Source organism: Ictidomys tridecemlineatus, chromosome 5 (assembly GCF_052094955.1).
Source record: "Ictidomys tridecemlineatus isolate mIctTri1 chromosome 5, mIctTri1.hap1, whole genome shotgun sequence".
Lineage (NCBI taxonomy): Eukaryota > Metazoa > Chordata > Mammalia > Rodentia > Sciuridae > Ictidomys > Ictidomys tridecemlineatus.
In genome coordinates, this window is record NC_135481.1 from 92,776,667 (window position 1) to 92,790,070 (window position 13,404).

General features: G+C 38.9%; 1 protein-coding gene across 7 annotated transcripts in view; it reads left to right on the top strand.

Annotated features, from left to right (window-relative positions):
• The window catches only part of Chd8 (chromodomain helicase DNA binding protein 8), a 61,864-nt gene that overhangs the window by 4,547 nt on the left and 43,913 nt on the right, over nt 1–13,404 (top strand). Inside the window, exon 1 of one of the 7 annotated variants that reach the window (XM_021720902.3) lies at nt 9,625–9,721. The exons of 4 other annotated variants lie outside the window; for them this stretch is intronic. The gene's annotated coding sequence lies outside the window, so the exon portion shown is untranslated. 2 more of the 7 variants (XM_040275635.2, XM_021720903.3) reach the window with 2 other exon arrangements.

Consider the following 13,404-nt stretch of genomic DNA (forward strand, 5'->3'; position numbering starts at 1 on the left):
AATTGCTAATCAAAGGTTGACTTTGTTGTTGAAAGACTGAAATAGCCCTGATTTTATTTCCTCTACAAATCATCAGAGTAATTTACTGTATGTTGCTTCATTTTATGTTATTTTCAGATTTTATTTCATTTAAAAAAAAGATAATTAAATGGCATACTACTGAAATTGCTAGGTAAAATTTTCAGAACTGTACTTCTTTTCTCCCTTTATGTTGGCACCTTAAATGTGATAGTGCTAATCCTTTTTTTGGTAAATCCCAGTATTCTAGTAATTAGTAATTCGATAATAATACCTTTTTGTTTTGAGAGTCTGTAACTTCTAAGACTATGTCAGTAACTTTTTTGAGAAAAGTTATACAGTAGCTGATTTTCCCCCTTCTTTTTCTTTCCTTCCTTCCTTTCTTTTTGCTTGTGAAAGTGTATGTGTGAGTGAGTGTGTGCAACACCCCCCCTCCCCAAGATTGGGCCCAGGGCTTCCAAGATGCTTAGCACATGCTCTACCACTGAGCTATATCCAGAGCCCCTTAACTGAATTCTTAATTTTATTTGACAGGGAGGATATTAATGAGTTGTTAAGCCTTTAGGGTTTCTCCAGTTGTTTTTTGTGGTCATTACAGTAACCTTTGGAATTTTCTGCTTTCCTTATTTCTACTACATCTTTTGATGGTGTACTATATACATCTTTGAGGCTTATTCCTTAGGACATCAATATTCAGAAGTACATTGTCCTATTAGTGATATGAGAAGATCTTTTTGGTTGGTTGTAGAAGAAATTTCTGTACTTTGGTTGCCTATTTAGAACCCAAATCAACAAATTATTTTGTGTGGAACAAGATTTTATCGGGTATACATTTACCTAGGTAAAATAAATGGAAAATTTTTCAGGATTTTTGAATCAGGAATATCAAATTGCATGAAAATCTTCTTTATTGCTCCTCCTCAGAACTCAAGTTATTTATTTATTTATTTTCAAATTTTACCCCTTTCTGGGGGGTGGGACACATCAGTCATCTCTTCCCTTGTTTGCATATGAATTCTCTTATAAAATGTAGTGCTTTGCCTGCTCTCTGGTTGTGTCTCCCATTAAGGCTTTTTTTTTTTTTTTCCCAATGAGGTTTGGTCATTTCTTTTCATTGCTCTCCTGAAAAGTCATGGGAGTCAAAAGCTAAGGTAGCTGGCTCTAGGTATGCCTGAGAACTACCCAGGGATAGACTTGTCAGAGAAATCAAAGTTACTACAAGCAGGTCCACACTGCTCCTCCCTTTACTAGGGATTGAACCCAGGGGCACTTTACCACTGAGCTGCACCACTGGCTCCCCACCTTTTTTTTTTTTTTTTTAATTTTGAGATAGGATCTTATTAAATTGCTTAGGGCCTTGCCAAGTTGCTGAGGCTGGCCTTGAACTAGCAATTCTCCTGCCTCAGCCTCCCAAGTGGCTTGCAGCCAATGTGCCATTGTACCCTGCCTCACAAGCAGATTTTGTGAAGTAAATGGAGTATTTATGAAATAGTAGCATATTCCTACAAACATGAAAATGATTAGTTGAATTACTTGGGAAGTTGCCTTAGACATCAGTGCTGGTTGTGTTCCATGGTTAGGAGGTTAAGGTAGTACAAGGGTCCTTTCATCATGCCAAGCAGTCCAACTATTCTAATTATGAAACTTCCACATGTGTTTCAATATCCTACCTGATTTTGCTTAGCACATCAGCTCTGCTAAGTGTACAAGTAATAATTTTGCTTTGAGATAAGCCTTTATTGGTACTGTTTTAAAATATTGGATGAGGAATAATATATTTCTTTGTTTGTACTATGTGCCAAGCATTATATATTATCTTTTAATCTTTAGGACTACTCTGAAATGAATGGGATGTTAGTTCATTTACAAAGGACGACTTAGGTAGATAACTTAACTAGGAGTAGGACTCTGGTCTGTCCGATCAAAGCCCTATTTGTTATCCAGTCTTCCCCCATTTAAAAGTTCAGTGCTAACTTCTGTGGGCATTTAGTAACTTGTTAAAGGTGTACCTTTAGCAGTTGTAGAACCTTGAGCACATAAAATTTCTTTTTACTTTTGAATCTTTCTTTTTTTTTTGGTACTGGGGATTGAACCCAGGGGTGCTTTATCACTGAGCCAAAAAATAAACCCCTTTTTGTTTTTTTACTTTGAGACAGGACCTTGCTAACTTGCTGAGTCTGCCTTTGAACTTGTGATCCTCCTGCCTCAGCCTTTCCAGCTACTGGGATTATAGGCATGTACTACCATGTCCAGCCAGATTGTCTTAAATTGACCAAAGAGCAGTCATCCTTAAAAGATTAAGTTCTTATTTTCTATCTTCAGACTTAGGCTAAAACACCAAGGGTTTACTGGGGAGAAGAAATCTACAATGAGGTTGACTTAAAAAAAATGATCCATGCCCTATTTTTGAGTCATAAGTATATAGTGTCATTCATTTACTTCCTGCCATAGCTATAAATTGGTTACTACTAAGGCATTATAATTTTAAACCTAAAAAGGATAACTAAAATTTCATTATTTTCAACAATGATTATTACACTGTAGAAAAGTTGTGGGGGGATGGTTCTGGGGATCAAACCCATGATCTCATTCATGCTAAGCAAGCACTCTACCACTAATCTATATCCCCAGCTCACTAAAAACGTCTTTTATATATATTGCATATAGCTCCTTTTGCTGTATGTAAAAGCTGTGTCTGCTATAGGTACTAAAACATGACGAATACCTTATGTTATTGTGTCTCTTCTAAATGGATGGGAAAGTGTATCACTGCCTTTTTTTTTTTTTTTTTTTATCACTGCAAATAAGTAAGTGAAACCATTGCCTTTGCTCAGAAACCTTTGCATTACCCTTCTGTAGTTTCACTCCCACATAACTTTCGCTGGAAGTTCATTGTATTCTTTTAGCAAAAGTACATTGAAGATGTGCTTTGAGACAGGACCTTACTAACTTGCTTTGAACTTGCAATCCTCCTGCCTCAGCCTTCCCAGCTACTAGGATTATAGGCATGTGCTACCATGCCCAGCCAGATTGTCTTAAATTGAACAGGTCACACACAGTCCTTGCCCTTGAAAAACTTGCATTTTAATGGGGGAGGGAAGGATAGCAAACAACTAATGATACAGTCAGTTATTCAATCTACTATAAATGAGAAGTACTGAATATTAAGGGGAATTTATAATAGTCTATAACTTAGAACATAGTATTGGTAGTTAAGAATGTGATTCCGGAAGCTACACTGTTTAAATTTGAATCTGTCACCACTTTTCACTAGCTATAGGATATTGGGCAAATTACTTATCTCTATGCCTCATTCAGTTCTTCATCTGAGAAATAAAGGTAGTTATTTCAGACTTGTTAAGAAAGTATAGGCCAGGCATGGTGCTGCACACCTATAATTCCATCGACTCAGTAGGCTGAAGCAGGAGGATTACAAGTTGAAGGCCAGCCTCAGCAATTTAGGGAGATCCTAAGGAATTTAGTGAGACTCTGTCGCAAAGTAAAAAAAGGGCTGGGATTACTCAATAGTTAAGTATCCCAGGTTTCAATCCTCAGCACCAAGAAAAGAAAAGCAAATTGAGCTGAGGATGTGGTTCAGTGATAGAGCCAGCATGTGTGAGACTGGGTTCATATTCCTAGCACTGCAAAATAAAAACCACAGTGGAAAAGAAAAGAATCAGAAGGCAATACCAGTCTAGGGACGTGAAGTTGGTAAATTAAGCCAGTAAATGGATTTCTGAAATATTTAGGGGATAGAGATAGAATTTTTAAATGTTGGATTTAGGTGTAAGGAAGGTTTTAGGTCTCTGTAGCCACAACTGGATAGGAGGTGCTGGAGAATGGTTACCTCCAATGATTGTTGAAAAGACTGAATAATAATTGAGGCTGTGTATTTTAATTAGACATCCTTGAAAAGAAACTATAGTGTAAAAGTAAAAGGAGGGGAAAGGACCAAAATGAAATTAGATAATTTAAAGAATTGGTAGAGAAGAGTAGCAAAGGAGAAGTGTCCGGAGAGGTAGAAAACAGCATGTATAGTATGGTGCCCTTGAAACCAAGGGGAAAAAAGTGTTTGAGGTCAGGAGTGGTTTTTCTGCAATCCTTATGACTCTTTCTTTGGTCCTTGAGTGTCTTAATGTAGGTCTTTTCATCATTCAAAGTTGATTGTCTTTTGTGGGGGGTGTACCAGTGATTGAACTCAGGGGTACCCCACCACTGAGCCATATCCCCAGCCCTATTTTGTATTTTAATTAGAGACAGGGTCTCACTGAGTTGCTTATTTTCTCACTGTCACTGAGGCTGGTTTAGCCTCCTGAGCCGCTGGGATCACAGGCTAACTAACGCCACCATGCCTGGCTGGGTATCTTTTGTTGTTGTTGTTGTTGTTGTTGGTACTAGAGATTAAATCCAGGGGCACTTTACCACAAAGGTAAGACAGGAATCCTAATTATTTATTTATTTACTTTTGTTTTGAGACAGGGTCTCACCAGGTTGCTGAGGCTGGCCTCTAATTTGCAATCCTCTTCCTGCCTCAGCTTCCAGAGTTTCTGGGATTATAGCTGTTCTTCACCATGCACAGCTGTTATCATTCAAAGTTGGATACTGAATGAAGCCAGTTAGCTGAACATTAACTTTGGACTTTAGAGAACCTAAAATGTAGCTATTCCTGTGTGCCTTAAATTAGTCTCATTAGGCAGGGTGTGATGGCTCAAACCTGTAATCTCATCTGCTTGGTAAACTGAGGCTAGAAGATTGCAAGTTCGAGTCCAGCCTGGGCTATTTAGGGAGATTCTGTCTCAAAATAAAAATAAGAAAAAGGGCTAGGGATATACCTTAGAGGTATAGTGCCTCTGGGTTCAATCATCAGTACTACAAAAAAAGTGGAAATGGTGGCGGGTGGCAGGGCTGGGAATATAGTTTGTAGCTCAGTGGTGGAGTGCTTGCTTAGCATGCATGAGGCCCTGGGTTCAGTCACCTATTCCATAAAAATAACAGCAAAATTAGGCTTACTTTAGAGGGAACAGAAGCTGTAGTGCATGCTCAAGCTTACAGGTATTGGCTTGCTGAAATTAAATATTTTAGAAGCCATTAATCTAGATACTGATGCCCTCTGAGGCTGATAGCATCTCCTAGGCAGGTACAGATATTGACAAAAGCAGATTTCTTTTCCCAGTTGTCTATCCAGACACGTTTGTTCAATACTTTCTAGGACAGAATAGTTATGTGTCAAGTACTGTGTTAGGTGTTTCTTTAATCCTCGTAAATAGTTTTGTAATTCGGTACTCCTGTCTTCTTTATATGGAGAAATGAATAAGACTCAGACTAATTTACCCAGGTCTCTTATACCTCCATGTACAAATATAAGTAAAATATAAAAGGACTAAACAAAATGCTACCATAGCTTATAGGTATTATAGTTTACTTCTGCCTTGACAGTGGAATGTAGACATCAGAAAGTCTTTCAACTATTAAGTCCAGTGGACATTTTAAAGTTTGTTGTTGGACATTTTTGTTTTGTTTGCTATATCGCTCTTCCCCCTGCAAATTTCTGCTCTTTTTGCTTTTGTGACACTGAGCTCTCCTGCTGCTCTAGCTCTTCCTTCTCTACCTGCTTAAGTAGGCATACCTTATTCTGATCCTTCTCTAAGGCTGTTCTTTAGCTTTTCTCCAACAACAATCACAAATAGTTGGGGGCTGCAATTAAGTATTTTGTTTAACCTGCAAACGTTTACTTTTTAAATATATATTTTTTAAATTTTCTATATTTAAATCTTCTATTTTTCATAATTTTTTTTTGTTGTTGTTACTGGTAATTAAACCCAGAGGTCCTTAACCACTGAGGCACACCCCCAGCCCTATTTGTATTTTATTTAGAGACAGGGTCACACTGAGTTGCTAAGCACTTCGCCATTGCTGATACCAGCTTTGAACTTGAGATCCTCCTGTCTCAGCCTCCCGCGCCACTGGGATTAGAGGCATGCGGTGCACAGCTCCATCATGTTCTTTTGAACTATATTGCTTTAATTCAAGTCTTACACATCTTATTAGAATTATTGGTTGCAAACACCAGAAATCATCTTTGAACTGACTTAAGCAGAAAGAGAATTTATTGGAAGTTGATTGTATGGCTTAAAAAATAATGGGAATATTAGAGAACCTGGTTTAGAAAATGGTCAGAAATCGAGACCTGACCACAGAGGTCAGGGATCAGGGTCACATCACTGAACAGATTGACCCTAGGGAATGTGTCTTATATGTGTCCTTGTAGAGGATGATACTGTAGAACCCTGTTGTTTCTCATTGCCAAATACTATCTGACTGGTTGATCTGGGCCTTTTGTTGTTGTTGTTGTTGTCGGAGGAGGTAGGGGTGAGTGAGTTACTCAGAATTGAATGCAGGGGCATTTAGCTATTGAATCATTTCCTGATACCTTTTTATTTTTTATTGTGAAATTTAAATTCAAAATAAATTAGGGTCTTAATAAGTTGCTTATTAGGACCTTGCTAAGTTACTGAGGCTGGCCTTGATCTTGTGATACTCTTTGCCTCAGCCTCCCAAGTCACTGGGATTACAGACTTTTGCCACCACATCCAGCTTGTTCTTGAGTCTTTGCATTATTGCTACAAGTCAGAGTTCACCAGCAGGGGTGTCCACTTGAACCAGCCTAGGTCATGTTCATATTTCTTTGTCAGGAAGAGGAGGAAGGGACCTAACCCCTCCTCCCTGACTCTATAGTAGATAAGATCCCACTGAAGATTCCTCCCTATTCCTGCAATACAGGAAGGGCCCTTTTAGTCATTGAGCAGGGGAAAAAAATCAGCATGTATCCATTGTGCAGCTCTTTCATGGACACTCAGCAGCCTTGATTCTGTATCCTCTAAGCCCCCAACTCCAGCCAAAGTTACCTAACCAAAATATATTTCTGTTCATGTCATTCCATTTTTCTGAGGCTTCTTAAATCTACCTGTAAGAAAATGCCTTAATGGAGTATTCAGTGTCCTCTATTGTTCAGCCCTTACCTATCCCTTCATCCTCATCTCCCTCCAGTATCTTTGTGATTTACATTTTGGCAAAACTAAACTACTGGGGCTGGGGATGTGGCTCAAGCGGTAGCGCGCTTGCCTGGCATACGTGCCGCCCGGGTTCGATCCTCAGCACCACATACCAACAAAGATGTTGTGTCCGCCGAGAACTAAAAAATGAATATTAAAAATTCTCTCTCTCTCTCTCTCTCTCTCTCTCCTCTCTCACTCTCTCTTAAAAAAAAAGAAAGCAAAAAAAACTGAACTACTGAAGGAAATACTTAGTTTCTTCAGGGTGTCTCATTGCTAGTCTCTTACTGCCTTTCTTTTTACAGTCTGCCTCCTGATCATGCCTTTCTAAGGCTTACCTTACCTTCCCACCTAGTTAAGTCTTCTTCATCTTTTAAGAAACTACTTCTTTGGTATCTTTTCCTTCTTAGTTAAGTTCTTTTTCTCTGTGTTCCTATAATCTGCTGATTTCATTATCACCTTGTATTATATCACCTCCTATTATAATTGTTTACATTTGTCACTGTTATCAGAGTCCCTACCATTTTTTCCCCACATATATACAAATATTCCCTGAATGGGCTGAAGGGAATGTGTCTTATATTTATCTTTGGGTCCCAATACTAGCAAATTACTTGGTACATCAATGTTGATATACTTAGTAAATGTAGAGCTAATGAGTGAAGAGGCATTTGATGTAGATCTTAGAAAATTATAAAAATAAGATTTTGGTAAAGAAATGAATTAAGGATGGTGTATAATTTGAAGGCAGCAGTATTAGGTAGACCCAGATGAAAAAAAATATAGCAATAATAAGTTGAGTTTTTCGACTAGCATGTAAATGTATATAAATAGTGTTAGTGGAAATAAGACTGAAAGGCAAGATGTGGTTTTAAAATTTATGTCTTAAGTAACAGGGAAACCTTTGAGAATTTAGCATGAGATTGATTTGGTCATATTATGTTTTAAAAAATTAATTTGGTAGCAGAATGGATTAGTAGGGAGAGAGATCAGTTATGAAACTTCTTTTTCTTACACAGCAACTGCATAAAAAAGGGAGATGGTGGTAGAAATAGGAGTTGGATATATGAATCCTGACTTTGCCACTTAAGTTCATAGTCAAATCATTAAACGCTCTGTGTGTCTCTCATTGCACCCCTTTTTTTCTTGTGGTACTGGGAATTGATCCCAGGGATGCTCTACTACTGAACTGCACCCCCTGCCCTTTGTATTTATTTTGAGACAGGGTAAAGCTAAGTTGCTTAGGGCCTAAGTTGCTGAGACTGGTCTCAAACTTGCAGTCCTTCCTTTTGCTTCAAATCTCCTGGGTTATGGGGATTACAAGTGTGTACCACTGCACCCAGCTCAGTTTTCTCATCTATACAACAAGCTGGTTAACTTGTTATGACAGCCAAAGTCTTTGCCAGTTCCAAAATTTGTCTGTTGTATTTTTTAAGAGAGTCAAAGGGTCTTGGCAAATGATTGGATGGTAGGTACAGAAGGAAGTTTAAGAGATACCTTTTGAGGTTTTGAGCCAGATGAATCGGAAATAGTACTGCTACTCACAGAGTGTTAATTGGGTATTTCTAGCATACCTAGTGGTAAAACTAGAATCTTTAAAAATAAGAAATCTAAGGCCAAATTTGATCTTTCTAGTTTGCATTTGTCATAGATTATAGAAATTAGGATTTCAATGTTAAGGATAGTGACTTTTCAGAAGAACTAGTGGTCAGGAGGGAAGCAACTTTTTTTTTTTTTTTTAAGTAACAATTTCCTTTGGGGGATTTAACCTTACCATCTTTCTGGGGATTTGCGGGGAAATTATTTGATGTATCAAATGACATTGCAAAGTGGACAGTTACCAATATGTCAGACATACTATTTCGAGAGAAATAAGGGTGGGAGACTGGGTTTGGGGGTAGAGGATATGTGTTTTGGGGAGGTAGAGGACTGGGATGGTAGAGGGTATCCAAGTTAAGTTTCTAGAAAGCAGTGCTGCTGCTGAAGAGTTAAAGTGTCAAGAATGCAAGCCAGCTCTATGGGTTGTGGTAGAAAGAGTGCTTTATATTTTGAGAGTAAAAAGCTCCATATTCCAGCCACTGTACTAACTCCTACAGTGTAGGGAGGATTTGGCACGTTACACTGTGCAGTGGGATAAGGTATAGTCACTACAGTAAAGGTGTTGACAGGACTGCTGGAAGGCCAGGGTTCCAGAGGGAGGCGGAGCTGGCCTAGTGCGGAACCCTCCCTCCGGAGTTTTATACTCTTAGGTGTGCAGAATACGGTGTAGATACGTGGTAGGGAATTTAATCCTCAGGACCGATTTCTTGCACCATGAGACCAAGATCGTTCTACAGGCCAGTCCCCCCCTCCCCCCGCCCACTTTTTTTTTTTTTTTTAAGCAAGCTGCAGGCTTCGCCTGGGCCCTAGAAACCGGATAGGCCTCTCCGTGCGCTCTCAACCTAACCTGCGGAGGAGGGGGAGGGGGAGTTCTTTTTAGTCCCACCCTTTGCGCTGTTTTGCGTCTCTGCGCCTGAGGTGAATGGCAGTTCGTTTTAGCCAATGAGAACACGGGGCGGGCAGGAGCATCAAGTTAGGGTGCACAGGAGGAGGGGGAACTGGTGCTGGAGAGACAGCGAGAGGGGCGAACCGGCCCCCCACGGCCGCTGCAGGTAAAGCCACCTCTCTCTCCCACTGGGTGAGGCACAGCTCATTTTCTCTCTCAGGGGTTGTTGGGCCCCTCAGCCTGTACTTTGTCCTAACGTTGCTTCTACCCAAGGCATCCACACCCCCACCCCCCCGCATCTTTTCCTCTTGGCCACCCCACCCTGGAGGGCACCCCCCGCTAGCTCTCTCCCTCAAGTGCATGTACCTCATCTCCATTTTGGGGGCGCCAGTTGTCTGAAATCTCCCGCCTATGCTGCGGGCCTTATTGGCAGGAACCCTGGCAGTATGAGCAGGTAATGTACCCGGGTCACCCCCACCCCCACCCCCAGTTGCGTTTTCCTCTCCATCAGCCTCTTACTTCCTTACCTGATTCCTTCTTTTTCCCCGTATAAGTGCATAATTTCTGTAGTTTCTCCTTTACCTCCTGAAAAGACATGATTTTAGTTTTCATAGTTGCCTATTTTGCTTTTCCTATTTATAAGGAAGGTTTTACTTTACCAGCCATATTTGCCCCAAATGTCCATAACCCTGATTGAGGTGTTAGTGCTTTCTTCTTTAGTAATTGGAAAACAGTAGACATACATTTGGTAGTGAGGATGGTGAAGATAGAGAAAATGGCCTACAATCTTGGTCTTTTTGAGGCAGTCTGAGTGGCTTCAAGTTAATAGTTCTATTTTTTTTTTTTTTTTGGTCTGTGTCCTTCTATCCTGATCCTTTCTTGACCCTAACTTGTGATTACATTCACTTTGGATGTTTATTTGCCATTTCTGAATAAGATTTGAGACTTTGTGGGGTCTCACAAGTATCTCCATGGTATAGTTTTTAAGTGCTTCCACTCTAAAATTACATTGGGTATTTTTATTTTAGCCCTTCTGATTATTTTACTTTAAAGGGATTTCTCATTTAGATTAAGCTGCTTCTGCCCATCTTGTGATTCAATAACCTGTGTTTATATCTATCTGCAGCTGATCCTCTTGAAAAGGATACAGTTTCCAACAACAAGATTTACACTTTGAAGTAAAATAGTTTATTCTTTTCTGAATCTTTGGGCAGCTAGAAATTAAGTGGGCATGAGAGGTACTTTCTAAAAGTGCATATTACAGAAAAAGGTCAGTATTGCTCAATATGGCATTTGTTTGTTATTGTTTAAGAGGATGGCCAGTACAAGGAAATCTGTAATGGAGAATGAATGTCTGTGGTTCAGTTTATATAATTTTATCTATTAGACAATGGAATAATCTCTGTTGCAGTGTTTCTCATCCATCAAACAGTGAACTATGATAAACTCCCTTTTGAGAGACCATAAAAACCTATTTCAGAGATGTTGATAACCTTTCCAAGCCAGCCATGCTGCTTTCTCTGTTTCAACCTCTCTTAACCCCCATCTTAGTTTTTACAGATTCTCACAGGTTAGCAAGATTTTGTTCAATTTTACCAAATAAAGTAACCTAAACAATGAAATGTAAAGCTACAAATATAAAACTACAGTATTTAACACATTTTAAAACTACATTTATATCTCTCCCTCCACTCCAACCTCCACTTCCTATAAGCTTTTCCAAAGGGATGTGTCCTCCATTCCATAGTTGAGAATTATTGCTATGTTGAAAGATATGGAAAAATTTAGAATAGAATTAACATAAAATCTTTTGTGATAGAACAGGCAAGTTGTTATAGAAATGGGCCAGGATGAGGCAAAATATAAACCAAGGACAAGTAGCTGGGCATGCTGGGGCACACCTATAATCCCAGAGTCACGGGCAAATTGGGATGTTGAGGCAGGAGGATCCTAGGCACCTAAGTGAGATCCTGTCTCAAAACGTAAAGAATTCGAGATGTAGCTCAGTGGCAGACCACCATTAAGTTCAATCCCCAGTATTGCAAAAAGGAAAAAAAAAGCAAAAGCAGTAAAACAAGAACTGTGTTAAATATGTAACATAGCTTCAGAAGAATATCAGTTTATATTTACTTCCAGGGGAAAGAGTGGTGCCTCTTGAAGGAACTGAGATGAAGGGTATTATTGATATATATGCAGTAACTGGGTTATTTGGAGATTATAGATTTGTAGACTTAAATTTCAACCTTAACTGACCTTCCTGTTCGTTCCTTTTCTCTACTCTCATCCCCCAGGATCTCTGTCATAAGTCTGGACATTAATTTAGAATTATGAAAAATAACCTAAGTACAACTACTAAATTCTTACCTCCTTTTGAGCACATGCATATTTCTGTCTGTTTTGGGCAATGGTATGACAAGACTGACTTTTTTTTTTTTAGGGGTTGAACCCAGGGGTGCTAAGCTACATTCCCTAGCTCCTCACTTTTTTTTTAATGTGTGTGTGTTTGTTTTTGTTTTTCTTTCTATTTTGAGACAGGGTCTTGCTACATTGCTTAATGCCTTGCTAAATTGCTGAAGGTGGCCTTGAACTTGGGATCCTCCAGCCTCAGCCTCCCAAGTCACTGAGATTACAGGCACATACCAGTGTGCCTGGTAACTTCATTCTTAATATGATAAAAGTGTGGTATGACTTCATTATCTGGGCAGTTGTTTTACCATAAAAGCCGCTTAACATCTATTTATTTTTATTACCAGGATTTGAACCATAGAAAGAGAATTCATGACTAGAATTCTCTATGGTAAAATAGGCCAGACATATATACAGCCAAAATGACCCATAAGAAAAGAAAGAGGGAGTGAAGAAAAGTTTTTTGGGGTCTAAGGTTTAGTCTTGTAAAAATCAAGGACAGTTGAAAATGAGAACTAGAAAAGAAATAGAAGACTAGGATAAAAAATGCCTATGAATTAATTAGGTCAGTGGAAGTGAGTTGCGACTGTGAAGTAGTGATACTTGGAATTATGACATTAAATCACTGACAATTTTTTTTTTCTTTTAAATTATTGGCCTAGACTGAACCAGTAGAAGCAGACGTTTGGCCCAAAAATTGGGCACAGAGAGGTAAATGATAATACATTGACCTTTAAAAGTTTATGCTCCTCCCTCCCATGGGGGTAAGGAAATATTTCAGAAACTGTTAACCTTGTTTCTGCGATTAAAAAGTGAGATCTCTTGAGATTGAGCCATTATGGGGGAAAGGAACAACATAGACGAATAAGTAGCAAGGACTTGTGAAAGGGACAAAATACCCTGTGGAAGAAAGGACAGGTTCTAAACTATTATGAATACAAACTTATAGTTAGTGGAAACTTGGTCAGTAGTTTTTGTATGACACTTAGCAGTAGATATTTAGTATAACTTCTGTGACTTTGAGTAGGAGATAAAAGATAAGTGGCAGAGTAAGATATAATTAGTAAAGAAAGGGAAAAAAATCATTGGTAGTAGTTTTAAGGAAATTTATAAAATTGTTGAATAGATTTTCATTAAGAAACATCCATGACTTTTCTCATCACCATTTGAGTAATTTGAGGGCCAATATTAAGAGAGGCTGAAAGAGCTGCTGGAATAATTTAGCCAGTAGTGAGTAGTAACATTGATCTTGAAATGTGAAAGTAAACAGTTATTGAAGCTAGGAAGATCTTGTTTAACATTAGTGGAGGGGCCGGGGTTGTGGCTCTGGGGTAGAGCGCTTGCCTAGCATGTGTGAGGCACTGGGTCCGATCCCCAGCACCACATAAAAATAAAAACAAATAAAATAAAGGTATTGTGTCTATTTACAACTAAAAAAAAAGT